General features: G+C 44.1%; 1 pseudogene; it reads left to right on the forward strand.

Annotated features, from left to right (window-relative positions):
* The first annotated feature begins 725 nt into the window (after nt 1-725).
* LOC123568029 (large ribosomal subunit protein uL14 pseudogene) lies at nt 726-19612 on the forward strand (annotated as a pseudogene).
* Nucleotides 19613-19824: the final 212 nt, after the last annotated feature.

A 19824-nucleotide genomic window follows, 5' to 3' on the forward strand; every position in this document is an offset into this window, starting at 1 on the left:
ATATTGTCAGTGGCCAGGCGCGGTGGCTCATGCCTGTAATTCCAGCACTTTGGGAGACAGAGGCTGGAAGATCACCTGAGGTTCGGAGTTGGAGACCAGCCTGACCATCATGGAGAAACCCCATCTGCACTAAAAATACAAAATTAGCTGGGTGCGGTGGTACATGCCTGTAATCCCAGCTACTTGGGAGGCTGAGGCAGGAGAATCACTTGAACCCAGGAGGCGGAGCTTGTGGTGAGCCGAAATCACGCCATTGCACTCCAGCCTGGGCAACAAGAGCAAAACTCTGCCAAAGAAAAAAAAAAAAAAGATTGTCAGTGATAAAATACATCCCTTCAGGGGCCAAAGGTTCCCATTGCTTCCCTCCCTCACCCCCGTATGCCACTGAACAGAGATGTAATTCTGGTACTATTGTTTCCCCATCTAAGATCAAAGATACCTAAATCCTATCCATGGACTCCAAGTTACAAACTCCTGTTGTATGGTGTGTCATGGTATGGGGGTGGGCTTTAGAATCAGACAGGTCTGAGTTTGAGTCAGCTGTGTTATTGATTTGTTATGTGACCTTGAGAAAATTGCTTAACCTCTCTGAGAATAGGTTTCCTTCTCTGGATAACAGGGTATAATAACGGTGCCCTTTCCATGATTGTTGGGAGGATTCCCTGAGATCCTAAAGTGAATGACGTGGTGAGCACTGTGTTTGGCCCTTGGAGAGGGCTCCATCAATGGTGGTGGAGCTGATGGTCATTGTAATGGTTGATCTTCCCACTGGCGCTGTGCGAAGGTACTGTTGCCTTGATTTATCAGCTGAGAAAACCCATCTTCAAGTCTGCTGAGGTGTTCTAATGGGGCAGGAGATGCCTGCTGTCCTGCTGTCACCCCACTGCCAAAGAGAACATGATTTGCTCTTTCTCTCCGCCATCCTGCCCTCCTGCCATGGTGGGCAACGAGTTGCAGACTCCAGGACCGGCTACCAGAAGTCCTGCTCGGGCCAGAACTGACCTAGGATGGGAAGGGTTTCCCTGGACCAGCGGGAACATGTAGGCTCTACTGCCCAGCAGGAAGGCTATGCTGGCATTCCAAAGCCCTGCCCTAACCCTCCCCTCCTATGAAGCTCCTTGACTTTGGAGATCACTCCCTGTGAGAACCCTTAAAGCCCTCCTCGCTGTGCCACTCATCTGGCACTTGATGTACATGTGGATGTTGTGCTTTATCTTATGCCAGCTGCTCTCCTCAGTTAGATCATAAATAGATTGAGGGCAGGGAATGGCAAGATGATTCCTGTGGATGGAAGGAATTCTGTCTTCCTCCCTTTGCAGCTGAAAGCCTTGGACAGAATAAGTGCTTAGTGTGGCTGGGTGCGGTGGCTCACGCCTGTAATCCCAGCCCTTTGGGAGGCCGAGGCGGGCAGATTACCTGAGGTTAGGAGTTCAAGACCAGCCTGACCAACATGGAGAAACCCCATCTCTACTAAAAATACAAAATTAGTCAGGTGTGGTGGCACATGCCTGTAATCCCAGGTACTAGGGAGGCTGGGGCAGGAGAATCGCTTGAACCTGGGAAGCGGAGGTTGCTGTGAGCCAAGATCGTGCCATTGCACTCCAGCCTGGGCAACAAGAGCAAAACTCCACCCCCCTCCCCCCCAAAAAAGCTTAGTGAATGCTTATTGAATGAATAGAGAAAATCAATGGTGAAGGGATGAATCACAGAATCGTGGCTTCTGGGTGTACTTCTCAGAGCTGGTTTTGGACCTTGTTGCCCGGGACCCTGGCCTGTCTGTGTTGTCATATATCACTGAACCCTTCAGCGTTCACACAGGGTGTTTGCAAACACCTTGGGAAGTGGGCAGGGCAGCTAGTGAGGCTCAGAGCCAGCACGCCACTCCAGAGGCCTGACTCCAGGGAAGGTGCCTTTTCCACTGTACCTGGATGCGTTTGTCCCTTAGGGCTGCTATAACAAAATACCATGGACTTGGTAGCTTATAAACCGCAGGAATTGATTTCTCACGGTTCTGAAGCCTGGGAAGTCAAGATCAAGGCAGATTTGTATCTGGTGAGGACTCAGCTTCTGGATCATAGGTGGTGCCTTCTCGCGGTGTCCTCACGTGGTACAGGGGTGGAGGAGTTCTCTGGAACCTCTTTCATGAGGGTACTAATTCCATTCAGGAAGGCTCTGCCCTCATGACCTAATCACCTTCCAAAGGTCCCACCTTGTAAAACCATCACACTGGGGATTAGGTTTCAACATAGGAATTTTGAGGGACACAAGGATTCAGACCACAGCAGCAGCATGCAGCCGAGAGCTTAAAGCCTCGGCATGCCCTGGCCCCGTATCCAGAGGTTAAGATTTAATTGGTCTGAGTGGGGCCCCTAAAACTTGCCAGGTGGTTGTATCCCACCACCCCTGACTGAGAACCACTGCCCTACTCCAACATGGAGGTAGAGTAGGCAGCATGGGGCTTTTCATGGGCATGAGTCCCAGCTCTCCCACCCACTATCTGTGTGATCCTGGAAGTGACTTGACCTCTTCAGGCCTCAATTTCCTCATCTGTAAAATGGGGACAATGATAGCGCCCAGCCTCTAGGTAGGTTGGAGAAATTGAATGAGACAATGTGTGCAATGCTCTTCACCTAAGTACTCAACAAATGGTAACTGCTATTATTATTATTATTACTTTGTTGACATGTATGAGTAAAAGTGGAGGAGAGCCTCTGGCCATAAAGCAGTCTCTGTCTTGACTCCTTCCCTGTCCTGTGTTTCATGTAGGTCTGGACCCAACATCCCAGCACACATGAGTACCTTGTGCCCAGGACAGGGCTGCTTGGTTGTCTCCAGCCCCTGGACCCAGCAGGCCACGGAAGTTTGAAACTGTAACAAATCATTTATTATCCAGGCAGAAGGGATGTAAGGGGAGAGACTCCTGCATTTAAAGCACTTTTACTTTATTAAGAGCCTTTCTAATGTAAAATATGCTCACACAGTCACTTTCCACGGCAACTACATTACCATTATTTTCAGCACTCTGAGGACAAAATGAGATTAGGTGTGGGGAAGGGGCTGGAGTAGGGTGAGCATTCGAGGGCTGGATTTAAATCCAATTCTACAGGTTGAGCCTGTGTTAATGCAGTATTATAGGATTTGGAGGCAAGGGCCTCTGTGGCTTAATACAAGGTTCTCCAACATCTGGGTCATTGGCAATGTCACTGCTGCTTTTATTCTAACTATGTCTAGAGAATAGTCAGGGTGAGAGCTAATTCTTAATTCCCACAATTACTTGCCTTTAAGGCACCAAATAGGCACTCCTGCCAGCAGAGCTTTCTTGATCACAAGAGACCCGAAATAGAAATGGTTTAACCCTTTCTGGATGATTAGACAAGGCAGGGGAGTCCACGTCCCCAGTATCTTTCCACTCCATTCAGATGAATTTCAAACAGGAGAGCTTAGAGATCAAAGAAGGATGCACATTTAATTACCCCACTGCAGCCACAATCTGCTCAGCCTGCCAGGAGGCCCCACGAACCTGAGCAAGTAGCAGTGCCACAGTCACCAGGCATAGATTCATCAAAGTCTCATGTGCTAGGCTCTTTGAAGGGTGTAGTGATTGAGAACTCAGCCCCTTACCAGAGGGAGCTTAGATTTTAGCATGCAAAAAACTGTAATAAAAGATACAACTGTGACCAGGGCCTTGATCAAGCAGGGCAGTGACTATTCTTAGGTTGACTTAATAGCCATTCCCAATCTCCTTCTTGTTTTCTTTGTCTACTCTAGGGGACTTAAATCCTCATTTCCTGCCCTCCGTTGTAACTAGTCAGTGATGATGTGGTTTGGGGTCATGAATTCTAAGTGGAAGTCTGCTAGTGGGTTCCAGGAAAACCTTTGTTCTCCGGATAAAAGAGGAGTAAGCAACTGGTCCTCCTACTTCTCCTTTATTCTTACCTGGAAAGCAAATACGATGCCTGGATATGTGGCAGCTGTCTTGCAGCCATGAGGCTGAGAAACGGGTTCACCAATAACCAATCACAAGAGAGGACCCCCAGTGCTTGGAGGACAGCAAAGACCATCACATATGCCAACCACCATGACTAGAAGTCTGAACACTTCTGCCCATTGCATTGCAGGCTGTAGTTTTACCAATTGCCTGAGTCCTGTGAGGCAGAACATATTCACATACAGCTAGTTACAGGAAATGGATTTATTACTCACTGACAGTCAGCAAGGGACAAAGGAGACTGGGATCCATTGTGAGTCAGTCCCCTAAGGAATGTGAATGTGTTCAAGACAGCTGCCCAGTGTGGATGGAGTTTCCACTGCTTGTGCCCCACTTTCATGGCAGCTGAGGGCCCCTAAAAGATAGCTCATTTCCAGTTAAAAGCCTCAGGGGTTCCATGACTCACTGAGCCAAGCTTGGAAGGACATCCTACTTCCAGGGAAGAGAGGAACAAAGTGTGGGCTGTCCTGAACAGTTCCCTCTAACTCAAGATCTTACATACCCAAGGAGGAACAGGAAAAGAGCTAAGCTCTTTCAGGCAGTCCTATCTCAGGATGTTGCATTCCAGCACATTCTAAAGTTATTCTGAGAACTACATGCAGGAAGGAAGGGGATAGGAACTGGGTCTTCCAAGTCCATCTGGGGACTGTACCAGATAAAGGCCACTGTGGAGATGCTGTCCCTGACATTGTCAGACCCCCAAAGCAAAGCTGGCAGCTGCCTTCCATGAGACGACCTCTTATGTGAGAAAAACAAATCCCTATTTATCTAAGCTGCTGTAGTTTTCTGTGCCCTGAGGCTTAATGTCATCCTGATACAGACAGAGAAAAGTACAGATAAAGTGTCAGGGGGCTGTCCAGGTGGGACAGGTGAGTTGGCACAGGAGAGGTAAGGAACGACTTCATGTGGGAGGTCGTGGCATTTGAGTGGAGACTTTAAAGACTTCAGGGTTAAATATGTAGAGTTGGGAGGAGAGTAAGCCATGGCGTGGGCAGAGGCTGATGTGGGAAGCAAGAACCACTGGGGAAAAGAGGTGAGCATGTTGTAGAAACGAAACCCAAGCCTGAAAGAACAACAAATACTCGCGTGATTGGGAAGCCCAAGAATGGACTCACTTCAGACATGTTTGTATCCAAGAACATACATTTTATCGTTGGGAGTTTGTTGCCTTTCCAGCTCTTCTTTCTGCCTTTGTCCTTGAAGAGCTGCCTTTGAGCGGCAGATAAGATGACCAGTAGTGGTGTCAGACCCACATCCTTCCAGCTTAGAAACGTGTGTGTAACAAGAAGTCTGGACTGTTTTTTTTTGTTTGTTTGTTTTTAATGCACCAAACACATTCACATTTATTTTCTTTTTTTTTTTTTTAAAGCAAATAACAAAGACCTAGTTTACTGGCTTTACTTTTTTAAACCTAAGCTTAACATGACATACATAAACAATTGTCAAAACTAAGCCACCAGCATTTGTGCACAACTGAAAAACATCCTTAATTTATATTAAACCAGAAATGTATTACCATTAAAGCATGAATATCTTTCACTACTAAATACTGAATAAAATCAAAATGATTTCTGTAAAAGAGTTATCCTGGCAATGTTAATGTCATAGCAGGCTGATACTACTTGACTCACATTTCAGACACAATGGGAAAGCAGGTCCATGCTGGTATTAGTGTATGATCTTGTCCTACCACCAAAGAGTCAAGGCTCACCTTGGAGTAAGTTTAATAAAAGAGCAAAGTGCATACAGAAATTTACAACAATTTTAAAGATAAAAAAAAATGGTCCCTGTTTTGTTTTGACTCTGTGTCCCCACGCAAGTCTCATCTTATAGCTCCCATAATTCCCACATGTTGTGGGAGGGACCTGGTGGGAGATGATTGAATCATGGGGGTGGGTCTTTCCCATGCCATTCTCGTGATAGTGAATGGATCTCATGAGATCTGATGGTTTTAAAAATGGGAGTCTCACTGCACAAGCTCTCTCTTTGCCTGTTGCCATCCATGTAAGATGTGACTTGCTCTTCCTTGCCTTCTGCCATGATTGTGAGGCTTCCCCGGCCATGTGGAACTGTAAGTCCAATTAAACCTCTTTCTTTTCCTTCTTTTGTAAATTGCCCGGTCTCAGGTATGTCTTTATCAGCAGCATGAAAATGGACTAATACAGTCCCAAATAAACTCAAAAGTCTATGACAAATAGGGGCTCTGATGAGCTGTTTTTAAATACTTTAAATTAGGTGCAACTATGCTGAAAAGTAAGTTTGTTTGAAATCGTCAAAAAATTGTTCCTGTTAATCTTCAAATAGTGCTTGTTGTAGTTGAACATTTCTGTTAAATGCGTGCATTGAATTTCTTGTTATCCAAGCACAGCTGCTGCCTGCTCCTCACCATGTATTGTTAAGGACTTTATTTAACTGGCCATCATTTAACTGGCTGTCATCTTCAACTTCTACTCTTTCTTGACAATTCTCTTCATTGTGGTTTTTCTGCTGTTAACCATTTTAGTAGAAGTTGATATCAATTTGAAGTTTTCATCCCATTACCCCCAAAGGACATGGAAGAGAATGAAGTAAGGCCCCCTGTGACCTAGTGACTTGATTGAAATAAATCCTGTATCAAAAGAAGAAAATCCACTTCCAAAAGATGGAAATCCAGTGAAGGCAGAGAAAAATGACCATATCCCTTGGCCTCTGCTTCCTTGGGGATCCCTCCAATTCCCAGACTTTCACTGAGAGTTCTTATTTCCTTTTTGCCCAATAAATTCAATTTTTCTCACCCTTCAAAGTGGCTGTGAGCCTAATCTCTCCTGGCTATGTGAAAAGGACTCCCTTTTTAGCTGAACTAAGGAGAAAGTCCTACAACACAACTAGAAGAGGTTACCGCAGACACTAGATCTGCCCCTGAGTGCTTGATTCAGCCTCACCTGATCTGCAGCCCCTCCAGGGACATGCCAGGGTTTCCATGAGGCCAGTCTTTGCTGGAAATTTCTCAATGACCATTTTCCCCCCTTTCTTTCTTTTCCTTTCTTTCTCTTCCTTCCCTCCCTCCCTCCCTCCCTCCCTGCCTCCCTCCCTCCCTCCCTCCCTCCCTCCCTCCCTCCCTCCCTTCCTTCCTTCCTTCCTTCCTTCCTTCCTCTCTCTCTCTTTCTTTCTTTCTTTCTTTCGAGGCAGAGTCTCACTCTATTGCCCAGGCTGGAGTGCAGTGGCGTGATCTCGGCTCACTGCAACCTCTACCTTCCTGGTTCAAGCAATTCTCCTGCCTCAGCCTCCGGAGTAGCTGGGATTACAGGCGCGCGCCACCATGCACTGCTGATTTTTTTTTTTTTTGTATTTTTAGTAGAGGCAGACTTTCGCCACGTTGGCCTGACTGGTCTCGAACTCCTGACCTCAGGCAATCTGCCTGCCTCAGTCTCCCAAAGTGGTGGCATTACAAGTGTGAGCCACCATGCCCGGCCTTCCCCCTTTCTTTACCTGCCTTCCTGTTGCATGGATACATGGCTATTTTCTTACTGTTAGAGATATATATTCACTCTCTCTCTCCTTTATATCTCTCTCTCCTTCTCTCCCTTTTTCTCTCTCATTAAAGCAAAGAACATAGCAGGAGGAATGGGAAAAGTAGCAAATCCCAGGCTGGTCTCATCATTTCTGGGCTGAAATAGAACCACTTGTGGTGTATGGAATCGTGGCATCCGGTGTGCCACATTCCCTGCTCCCTGTTGTCCTGCCCTGTCTATCTTTTAGAATCACCCGGAGCCCCTCCCTCAACCAAGACATCAACAACAGAAACAAAACTGCTTCCTCTGACCAGCAGGAAACTTGCAGGTGAACACACTCAGGCTTAAGTAATTAGGCAAAGAATGCGGCTTTGTGCAGTTGCTGTTAGAGGCTTTGTTTCTGCTCAGTCCCTGGAGTGCCCCTGCTTCCACTGCTGTCCTTTGCCATTAGACTTGGCAGAAATCTGCCTCTTTCATGCATTCCTTCTACTGCTGTTGATTCAGCTCCTTTTACATACCAGGCACCTTTCCTGATTCCACTATTCCGCCAAAGACTCCCTCAGAACTTTAAGAACTTTAAGCCACCAAATGCAGCAGGCACTTTTTTTTTTTTTTTTTTTTTTTTTTTTTTTTGAGATGGAGTCTCACTCTGTCGTCCGGGCTCACTGCAACCTCTGCCTCCTGGGTTCAAGTGATTCTTCTGCCTCAGCCTCCTGAGTAGCTGGGGCTATAGGCGAGCACCACCACGCCCGGCTAATTTTTGTATTTTTAGCAGAGATGGGGTTTCACCATATTGGCCAAGCTGGTCTCGAAGTCCTGACCTTGTGATCCACCTGCCTTGGCCTCCCAAAGTGCTGGGATTACAGGCGAGAGCCACTGCGCCGGCCAGCTGGCACCTCTTACGCTTGCTTTGAAAATATACTTCTGAGGTTAGTCCCCATCTTCCTGTCTTGTGATTCGAATCCTTTCCTTCTTTCTTCCCTAATTCCTGTTCTTTTTCTCTCATGGCCTCTGGCTACCCATTAGCCTTTGGAAAAATTCTATTATGTTTGCCTGTTTGTTTTTTTTCTTTTTAATGTATATGTTACCAGAAAGGGGTCCCAATCCAGACCCCAAGAGAAGGATCTTGGATCTCACACAAGAAAGAATTTGAGGCGAATCCACAGAGTAAAGTGAAAGCAAGTTTACAAGAAAGTAAAAGAATAAAAGAATGGCTACTCCATAGACAAAGCAGACCTGAGGGCTGCTGGCTGGCTATTTTTATGGTTACTTCTTGATCATATGCTAAACAAGGGGTTGATTATTCCTGAATTTTCTGGGAAAGGCAGGGGGTTGGTGGGTGGGGGAGGGATTTCCTAGCACTAAGGATTCCTTTCCTTTTAGATCATATAGGGTAACTTCCAGAGTTTGCCATGGCATTTATAAACTGTCATGCTGCTTGTGGGAGTGTCTTTTAGCATGCTAATGCATTATAATTAGTGTACAATGAGCAGTGATGATGACCAGAGGCCACTTTTGTCACCATCTTGATTTTGGCAAGTTTTGTCTGGCTTCTTTACTGCATCCTGTTTTATCAGTAGGGTTTTTGTGACCTGTATCTTGTGATAATGGTCCTGCCAACCTCCTTTTTTTTTTTTTTTTTGAGACGGAGTCTTGCACTGTTGTCCAGACTGGAGTGTAGTGGTGCGATCTTGGCTCACTGCAAGCTCTGTCTCCTGGGTTCACGCCATTCTCCTGCTTCAGCCTCCCTAGTAGCTGGGACTACAGGCACCCGCCACCATGCCTGGCTAATTTTTGGTATTTTTAGTAGAGACGGGGTTTCACCGTGTTAGCCAGAATGGTCTTGATCACCTGACCTCGTGATCCGCCCACCTTGGCCTCCCCAAGTGCTGGGATTACAGGCGTGAGCCACCGCGCCCGGCCCAACCTCCTATCTCGTCCTGTGACTAAGAATACCTAACCTCTCGGGAATGCAGCCCAGCAGGTCTCAGCCTCATTTCACCCAGCCACTGTTCAAGATGGAGTCGCTCTGGTTCGAGTGCCTCCGATGTGTACCAATCTATTGTGCTCATTGAAGCTTGCCTTTTTATACACTTCCTGGCTCAGATAAATACTTTTTTTTGGAGGCAGCAAATGTAGCAGAAAGAACAGGCAATTTTGAAGCAAGAAGAGTGATACAGTTAGGCTTTGTGTCCCCACCCAAATCTCATCTTGAATTGTAATCCCCGTCACCCTCACACGTCAAGAGAGAGACCAGGTGGAGGTAATTGAACCATTGAGTGGTTTTCCCCATGCTGTTCTCGTGACAGTGAGTGAGTTCTCACGAGATCTGGTGGTTTCATCAGGGGCTCTTCCTCCTTCATTTGGCACTTCTCCTTCTTGCCACCTTGTGAAGAAGGTGTCTTGCTTCCCCTTCGCCTTCTGCGATGATTGTAAATTTCCAGAGGCCTCCCCAGCCATGCTGCACGGTGAGTCAATTAAACCTCTTTCCTTTGTAAATTACTCATTCTCTGGAAGTTCTTTATAGCAGTATGAAAAGGACTAATACAAAGAGTTTTCTGTTTTAAGTCCCGGCACCGTCACGTCACTCACTATTGTGAGCTCGGGCAAGTTGCTTAAGCTCTCAGTGTCTGTTTCTTCATCTGTACAGTGGGTATGATATTAATACCTATCTCATAGGTCTTTTTTTTTTGGTCTTAAATGAAATGTTTCATGGGAAAAGTATGATGTATGCTGAGAAGCAGCACAAAGACATTTCATGTGTGCAGATCTCATGTACGTGGATCATGCAGAAGCCAGCTTTAGTCCTGACTGCAGAAAAGGGATGTTCACATGAATGTTGGGAACTGGCCTGTGCACCCAGATTCCCAGATCCAGGAAAGCCCTTCATTTCCAGTGCTTTCCATCCTTGCTCCAGAGGCAGATGTTAGAAGCGGACTGAGATGTTTTGTGGATTAATTGCCCCCAAACATTCAGGGTTTTATGTTTCAGAATGTCTGAACAGGTTGGAATTTGAATCTCCCTTCTGCCACTCCTTGTCTTATTTTGGAAATGAACTTAAAGTCACATTTTTGAGATTCTGACTATGTGACTCGCTGAGCTATTTGGAGTGCTGGTTTGAGGCTGTTTCTAAGCCTGGACTCTTGACCCGGCTTTGCCTGCAGCTCTGGACTCTCCCTCAGGCTCCAGGGCTCCCTGTGTCCTTGCAGTGCTCTGGCCTCTTGGTTTTGTTGTCCCTTGGCCTCTTGGCTTCTGAGTTAGATTGGGCATCTCTGAGATTCCTTGGCTACTGAGTCTGTACATCCCGTGACTCCCGTCCTCCCTCTCCTTCCACAAGCTGGTCAGTGACCATGCAGCCTTCTAGGTGATCCGTACCTTCTGGAACTTTCTGCTGGGAAGACCTTGATAGGCCTAATCCCTTCTTTAACATCAAATACAGCTGCCCTCATTCTTTTAATAGAAGCAGGTGAACTCTGACTGGATTTTTTTGTGCTCCAGTGAGGCTTGCTGTGTTTACTGGTGTATAGGATACATTCCCCACTTTTCCCAAATGATGTATTATATATGCAAAATAAAATTTTATACTTTATATATGAATAATGTATATGTTACAACGTGAGATATATTGCATATTGTATAATACTATACACATAACATATCCATCAAATATATGGCATTATACAATGTCTAATTGCTTATTATATACACGAGTTTTCTTGTCAGTCTTAAACACGTTGCTATTAGGGACAGCTGGAAGGCTGAGACAGAGGTAAAATAATGGGGCATGCTGCCCCCTAGTGGCAGAGGATGGCAACATACATTTCTGCAAAGGCTAGCGCTTTTCATCCTCTTACCAAAAAACAAAACAAAAACGAAAACCAGAGACCACACAGATGAATATAGAATTTGAATAATTCCACTATGTTATGAATTTAAGTGTTTTTTCACTGCAACTCATATTCATAAATACCAAGATATTTCTTTTTAGCTTAATGATTTTATTCTTGTTTTTAGGAATAATAGACTTTTTTTTTTTTAAACCCCACATATATATTTTTAGCCGAGTCACAATGCAGTGTACTACATTTATAGGAATAAAATAAAATATTTCCCTTATAGCTTAGTTTTTATTTTTTCCAAAAAACTTTCTGAAAAATTGAGACGTATCTGATATCCCTGGGCATTTCACATGCTGGCAAACATGGCATTTTACTGGCTCTGGTGCACAAAAAGCCCTTGAGCACTCACCAAATGCTTCTGTGAAGTCAAAGGTTCCGAGCAGGCTGACTCCAGGTTGCTAGGGAGCCTCTCTAGGAGGCCAGCAGGCTTCTGGACGACCCCGACTGGGATCTGCTGTGGTATGTGGCCCTCTTTGCTGGTGCAGCAGCTTCCTCCGGTTGCTTTACTGGCATTCCTTTGAGCATCTCCACCCTGGGGCCCAGGCGGGGGACCCTAGCCATAGGTTTACACGGTCCCCTGATACCAGGCATGGGAACGGTAGCACTTGCTGATTGCGTGGGGCCCTGGCCACCGTGGAAATATTTAACACACAACACCTTAGAGTGGAGGTGGGCAGATTTTTTCTCTGAAAAGGACCAGAAAGTAAATATTTGATTAAATTAATTAATCAATTTATTTAGAGACAGAGTCTGGTTTTGTTGCCCAGGCTTGAGTGCAGTGGTGCAATCTCAGCTCACTGTAACCTCTACCTCCCAAGCAATCCTTCTGCCTCAACCTCCCAAGTAGTTGGGACTACAGGCGTGCACCAGCACTCCTGGCCAATCTTTGTATTTTTAACAGAGACAGGGTTTCTCCATGTTGGCCAGGCTGGTCTCGAACTCCTGACCTCAGGTGATCCGCCCACCTCAACCTCCCAAAGTGCTGGGATTAGAGGCGTGACTCACCGTGCCCTGCCTAGAAAGTAAATATTTTAGACTTGTGGCTCAATATAGTCTCTGTCGCAGCTCCTCAGTTCTGCTGTCATGGTGTGAAAGCGAAACGGTGTGACTGTGTTCCAAAAAATTTTCATGAACATGAATATAATTTTAATGTGTCATGAAATAGTACTCTCCTTTTGAGTTTTTTCAACCACTTTAAAATGAAAAATCATTCTTAACTTGCTGACAGTATAAAAACAGACAACAGGCTGGAAGTGGCCTGAGGGCCGTAGTTTGCTGACCCTTGTCTGAGTATCCCGTCATTTCTTTGTAGCTATGGCAGTCTTTTCCAACAATCACAAACAACCGAATTCACGACTCTATTCCATCCAGTTTCCTGGATAAGACACAGTTCATAACTGGTTAAAGTGTCTGGTCAATTCCAAACAGGCACATATTTATTTAGATATTTAGAACTGCTCTGTGGAGCCCAGCCCTTTATTTCCTCCAAAGAATTTGTTGATCCACTGAAAATTTTCTTTCAAAAGCAACCTCATGGATGTGTTTTGTGAAAGTCTCACTTAGAACCTTTGGGGCCTCATTTAGTCACCCACGAATCCTCATCTTTTCATGTACACATCTCTGTCCATTTTCTCCTTTCTTCTTCCTAATTAGCTGCCTGCATAATTAAACCTTTCCTCATTGAGAGATTCTGAGCCCTCACCGATGCGCTAATCACCCTGTGGCCCTCCTGTGGCCTCGTCTATTTCCTTCTGAGATGGAGTGCCCAGCACTGAACGGCAGTCAAGGTCGGGCCGCCCGCATTTGTATTACACACTAGTTTGCCATTACCGCGGTGTTCGCTCCTTAATACAGACTAATAGCTCATTCTCCTTCCTGACCTCCAGTGAGCATTGTGTGGCCATATTCAGTGCTGGCTTTGTGATAATTTCAAGATTTTTTTCTTTAGGAAGTTATAACTAATTCAGGGCCCATCAACGATCATAAATAGTTTACATTGCTCTTTCGAGTATGAACTGCCTCCCATGGGGCCATTTAATTTACTGAATATCCCCTGGCTGTGCTTGTTCTGTGACCAGCCCCTGTCCCTGCCCTTATTAACTCTGTTTCTGTATCTCACTTTGGTCCAGTCGGGAGAGGTGGCACCTATATTTGGGAATGAGCTTGTGCTTGGCTATTGACCTACCTAGCAATGCATTAAAGATGGATTTGATCTGATTTAAAGTTTTATAAGCCCAAGGGGGTTGCCTCTGGAGGATTTTTAGAGGCCAGATTGATCCTGGAATTGTGCTTAGAGGTGGTTTGCATTTGCTCAGAGAAAATCTAGGAATTTCACTTTACCTGAAACTTTCCTGGTTTTGGGGTTTTACTGGGTTTTAATAATTTGCCACCTCTGGAAAACTGCAGAGACAAGGTTTCGCCTAGTTGGCCAGACTAAGTTTTTTAGCTGTCTCCAATTGATAACTGTTTAAGAGGTTTAAATACACAAATTAAGTTGGTAAAATTTGAATGTGTGAATCTGGGTGAAGGATATATGGTGGTTTGGTTACATTATTTTTGCAGCTTTTCTGTTGGTTTGAAGTTCTTTGAAAATGAAAAGGTCCATTAATTAAGAAGGTGGGTCAACATTCGGTCACAGCAGCACCTGCCGTTTGCACACTGCTGGCCCGCCTTCCCCCATGGGCCCTTTGATGTGTACTTGGATTTACATCAGCCCTGTCCCAGTGAATGCTCTTGCTCTTTTGGTCCCTGTCCCCAGTTGCCTGCCCCATCTCAGTCAAGAAGTAATCAAACATGGGCTAAGCATCAGTATGACAGGGGAGTGGGGAGTAAGCAGACATTGTCCTTATCCTCAGGACGCTACAGTCTAACAGGGAAGACAGAAACTAAGCAGAGAAGCACAAAAGACTGTAAAGGAGAAGTACAGGTTGTGGAAGGGTCTAACCCACTCGGGGCTCAGGGAACCCTTCTTGGGAGAAGTGGTATATTAGTCTGTTCTCACATTGCTAATAAAGACAAACCCAAGACTGGCTAATTTTTTTTTTTTTTTTTTGAGATGGAGTTTTGCTTTTGTTGCCCAGGCTGGAGTACTGGAGTACAATCACGTGATCTCAGCTCATGGCAACCTCCGCCTCCTGGGTTCAAGCGATTCTCCTGCCTCAGCCTCCCGAGTAGCTGGGATTACAGGCATGTGCCACCACGCCTGGCTAATTTTGTGTTTTTAGTAGAGACAGGGTTTCTCCAGGTTGGTCAGGCTGGTCTCGAACTCCCGCCCTCAGGTGATCTGCCCTCCTTGGCCTCCCAAAGTGCTGGGATTACAGGCGTGAGCCTGTGAGACTCACACCTGGTGAGACTGGCTAATTAATAAAGAAAAATAGGTTTAATGAACTCACAGTTCCACGTGACTGGAGAGCCCTCACAATCGTGGTGGAAGGCAAATGAGGAGCAAAGTCACATCTTACATGGCAGCAGGCAAGAGAGAGAGTATGTGCGGGGGAACTCCCCTTTATAAAACTATCAGATCTCATGAGACTTATTCACTATCATGAGAACAACACAAGAAAGACCCGCCCCCATGATTCAAATACCTCCAACTGGGTCCCTTTCATGACACATGGGCATTATGGGAGCTACAATTTGAGATTTGAATGAGGACACAGCCAAATCATATCAAGTGGTGTTTGAGCCCGGAGCTATCAGATGGTGGGGATTAGCTTGGCAAAGAGAGGGTGCAGGTGTGCTGTAGGTCGGGAGACTAGCATGTGTGTGGGACTCTGGGGGCATGTCAGAGGTGTTGAGAGAAACCCAGCCTGGCTGGAACAGAGAGTGCAGGGGCCTGGACAGATGAGTTAGGAGAGGCAAGCAGGGTCTTGCAGACGGCTTTGATAGCTTATTTTTCTTTATTCTGAGAGCTAGGGGAAGGAGTGGGCAGTAATGTTATAATAAGATTTGCATTTTTGAAAACAAGCCCTCTTGCTGCAATGTAGAAAATGAATTGGAAAAAGCGGCAGTGGTGACAGCAAGAGAAGCAAGGAGTCTATCGCAGCATCCAGCAAGCAGTGATGCTCTCTTGGTCCTGATGGTGGCTGGGCCAATAGAGAAAATTGGGTAGATTTCAGAGTTGTGTAGGAGGTGGACTCACAGACTTGGTAATTAATTGGACTATGTCATTCTGATATTTTTTAATTGAAAAATTTCTCCATTTTTCCTTTTGCTTTGTAGATATGGTTGGAAAATACTTTTCCCCAAAAGCATTTGCAAATATACCCATTTACATGGCACTGTCTTGCTTGTGTAGGCCCAAGATGAATATGTCTCATGCAAAGATGATGGCTTATCTCATTCAATAAGATTGTGCTAATTAGAAATTAGGACCTATCCATCTCGCATGTTCTGGGAATTTAAGCTGTAGGAGATGGAAATTAATGCGGTTTTTAAGCAATCTATTGAATTTATTAAATTGCAATGAAATGATAGAGTTTGTATTGGAAGATGTGAATTTCGACAGGAAAGAGGCCCTGCATGATACAATCACAATACTGACAAATAAATGCTGTTGTACTTTTCCATGACAAGGATGATTTACAATTATAGTAGTACATGGTTCTCTTTGATTTATGGCATCCTGTTAGCCATGGAATTACTTAGCAAAATCAGTTTGGCTTGATATAAGATTTTTTTCTTGTCTAGAAAAAAGTTTAGCCTGAGGAAAAGATGACATTAATTTAGGAATAGTGGAGTTATCATTGAGTTATCAAAATAAATCTGAGGACATAAATCAATTCTACTGCATGGAGAATGCTAAATCGATAAGTCCAGAAAGACTTTATTGATTCTACGGCCATCACTCAAGCCTTCTTCATTAGATTCCTCAAGCATATGTTTAATTGAAATGATAAAGTAGATAACTTTGGGTAAATCCACACATCCTGACTTTGATATGGGGTTGTTCAAGGTAATGAAAATGATTTGGCTGAGCTGGCTCTCTCCTTTAGAGTCAGGAGGGTACACATGGGAAAACTTCACATCTTCTTTCTGTCTCCTGTAACTTCCACTCCAGGCAGACGCTAGCTTAACAGTCTTAGGTCACTTCTTTTAATTCAGTTTAAAAACTGTAAGAACAAACTGATCATACTATTAAGAGAACATTTAAAAAATTAATACCACCCTGAACCCATTGGCAAGTACTGTGCTGAACTGTATTATCTCTTTCTATGTCTTGTCTCTCTCACTTAAATGATTGTGAGCAGTTGAGGGCAAGAGGCTTTTAGCTCAGTATCCCTTAAATCTTGTTTCAATGCATAAGTATCTTTATATAGCTGCAGTCAGAACTGTATCCGTTAGCTGTTGCTGCAAAACAAACAACCCTCAAATTTAGTGGCTTATAACAAGAACCATTTTATTTGTTCATGATTCTTGGAGTCAACTAGGTGGTTCTTCTGTTCTGGTCAGCTAAGCTGATACTGGATAGTTTAGGATGACCTCACTCACATGTGTGGCAGCTGATGTGGTGACAACTGGGGTGATGACCACCTGCTTCCCATTATCCAACGGGCTGGTCACATGACAGCAAAAACATTCCCATCAGCAAGAAGGGAAGTAATTCTCAAGAACTCATGCAAGTACTTATCAAGTCTTTGCTTGTGTCACATTTGCTAATATTCCACTGGCCAAAGCCAGTTACATGCCAAGTCCATATGTGAGGATTGGATAAATGGATTTTACCACTTGATGAGAGAAGCTGCAAGAATACTGTGGCCATTTTTCCTGATATACTACAGAATTGAAAATAAATTTGTATTTTTCTGCTTTTAAAAACAACTATAGGTGCTTCCTCTTTTTATATTTTTTAAAGCTAATATATTATATATTTACTATTTGCTAGAGGCTTTAAATGTAGATGACTCTAAAATGCAAGTAAAATGATTATTCCCATGTTACCATTAAGGAAGCTAACTGAAGGTCACACAGCTAGTAAGTGGGGAAGCAGAGATTTTAACCCTGATCTTTCTGGCTCTGCTTACTCTTAGCAGACTTTTCATCATGATTCTTCTTTCCCTCTTGTTGGGTGTTCAAATGTCCATCATTCTTTGAAGTTGTAGGAAATATCAGGAGGATTTCTCCAAGTTGTGTGTGCAACTAGCCCTCTACTTCAACGCTTTTCTGACCCAAGGGTGATTGGACCTTACAGGAGAACCATGTCAACCTTCAAGTGCACCAAATAAGATACCTCTGACTTTAGGTGATTTTGATGTTTGAATTTCCCCTAAGCAATAGGGGCAAAGGAGTGGTAGCAAGATTTCACCAAACCCTAAATTAAGGGTCTGGGTACCAACCCATGTGACTGCTCACTGTCTCCTCCCTCTTCTTACCAGGCATACTATTGCATTCAAACATGGTCCAGCAATCTTTCTTTTCCTGCCTCCTCTTCCTAGATCAGGTATCTTCCAGATGATTATCATGAAATTATTCAGTATCCTTCAGCCTTCCCCTGGCCAGTCATCTTCCTGTGATTTATCAGCTGACGGTTGGTTCATGGTGGAGCCAAGCTTATCAGACTTCAGGCACAGGATGTGCTTTGGAGAAGGCTAGGTGTGGTAAACCTACTTGTCAAATGGGTGATATTCAGAACAAAACAAAATAGGTATAATTAGTTGGACTAGAAAGATCATACATGAAGATTAACAATGACATCTAGGAGGAGCCTTCAAAGGTTGGCCAGGAGCTTGGCCAGGAGCTCAGATGGGCTTCTCCACATCCTAACCACCACTTCAAGAACTTAGGCTCATAATTAGGCAACTTCCCTAAAATCTAAAATCCAGGTGTATGAATGCCTCAAATGCTCAGCCTCTCAAAAATTCCCAGCCCACACAGGTGTGTTTTGGGCATTTTCCTGTGGTGTCCTGGAGTGGCTCATACCAGCTCATGAGAGCTGATTGTCAAATTTTCAGGAAATTTGCAAGCCAATTGTTAAACACAGCCATTCTTAAAAATTAAATTGTGTAAACTTACAATAAAGTAAATTACATGAAAAAGGCAATAAATTCTCAAAACTCATTACTTCCTATTTATTCTACTACCTTTTTACTATTCTCTATGATCGTGAGGTTATTTCTACCCATTTTATCAGTATGGTGGAAACAGTATATCACGGTGTGCTATTGCACATTTCTTCCCAATTCTGCAGTCCATGACATCAAAATGGTAGCTTGGAATCAACCTTGGTAGGAACATTTACACGTTGGAAATCTGCAAATGGTACAAATCAGGGCTTGATTGATTGTCTCATTGATTACCTAGACTTAAGAAAGTGATGGAGAAGATGTGAATAATGCATATTAAACGTAAAATTGTGTCATGTCCATAACTGTTACATTGTGAATAGTAAAAAAAGCTTTGGAAATTCTCCTGGTATTTGAAATTATCATCTGATTCAGCAAGCAATCACTCATGTCATTGAAGAGCAAGTGAAAATACTGATATACATCTTTATTATCTCACTTTCTTTTCTCTTATTAATGTAAAGGAAAATATCAACCAACATTCATGTTGTAACCACACTCATTTATCTATTCCAACCATCGATTGAGTACAGATACAAGAATTTTGCAAAAATTAACAAAGCCTTGTGTGAGAATCTATTGGCTCTATGGAGTTTATAATAAAGAGTATAATTTGTTATTATCTGTAAATTGGCTGCTATAGATCCTTTATATTGGTAAGATTTATATCAAACATCTACATGCTGTATGTCTATGTATGCATTCATTTTTTCCCAGAGAGCAATTGTTAAATTTTTACCAATGCTCTTTCTGAAGATGTTGAAGTGTGAGGATGTGGTAGGTCCTCCTATGTGAAGTTCTGGATTTCCCTGGGTCTTCTTGTAGGAAATGTGATCAAGTGTGCAGACCACACAGAAGTGAAAAATCTGTATGTCATCTCTGTGAACGAGACCAAGGGACAGCGGAACTTTCTGCTGGTGTGGGTAACATGGTGATGGCCATGGTCAGTAAGGCAAGCCAGAGCTCAGAAGGAAGGTGCAGCCAGCAGTGGTCATGTGACAACAGAAGTCATGCCAGAGAAAAGGTGGCTTGTTTCTTTATTTTGAAGATAACACCAGGGTTGTAGTAAACAATAAAGGTGCGATGAAAGGTTCTGCCATCACAGGGGCAGTTGCAAAGGAGTATGCAGCCATGTGGCCCAGGCTGACGTCCACTGCTGGCAGCACTGCATGAATCTTTAGCGTATTTATGAAATGTTAAAAAAAATCCATTAAACTCTGCCCCCGCCTCCCAAAACACCCACCAAAAACCATTTACCACCATGCTATTGGCATATTCCCACTGCTGTCTTACTGGTCACATAGAAGTTGGTGGACTTTCCTTCTCCATCTGTGTCCTTGATAATACCATTTTTCCTTTTATCCTTGGCTCCCCTCAGTCACAGA

This window comes from Macaca fascicularis, chromosome 12, assembly GCF_037993035.2.
Source record: "Macaca fascicularis isolate 582-1 chromosome 12, T2T-MFA8v1.1".
NCBI lineage: Eukaryota > Metazoa > Chordata > Mammalia > Primates > Cercopithecidae > Macaca > Macaca fascicularis.